This window comes from Tupaia chinensis, unplaced genomic scaffold, assembly GCF_000334495.1.
Source record: "Tupaia chinensis unplaced genomic scaffold, TupChi_1.0 Scaffold147500_2, whole genome shotgun sequence".
NCBI classification, from domain to species: Eukaryota; Metazoa; Chordata; class Mammalia; order Scandentia; family Tupaiidae; genus Tupaia; species Tupaia belangeri.
This window is the reverse complement of record NW_006207352.1, coordinates 115240-115454: the sequence shown is the minus strand read 5'-3', so window position 1 is coordinate 115454 and position 215 is coordinate 115240.

The following is a 215-nucleotide window of genomic DNA, read 5'->3' as shown; positions in this document are numbered from 1 at the left end:
CCCGCAGGCGGAGAGTCCCTGAGTCAGTCATGACGGCCCCACCCCACTCTGGGGAAGCTCCAGTCTCTCGGGGTGCCCCGCCTGCCTCGCGCAGCCAGGGGGCCGCGTGCCCCTCCTCTGGCCCGGGCCTGGCCACAGTTAGCTGTCCCTTAAAGTCTGGGGAGTCGCGAGTACCATCGAAAAGTGTGAACTGGGAGAGGGGCGGGGGCGGGGGC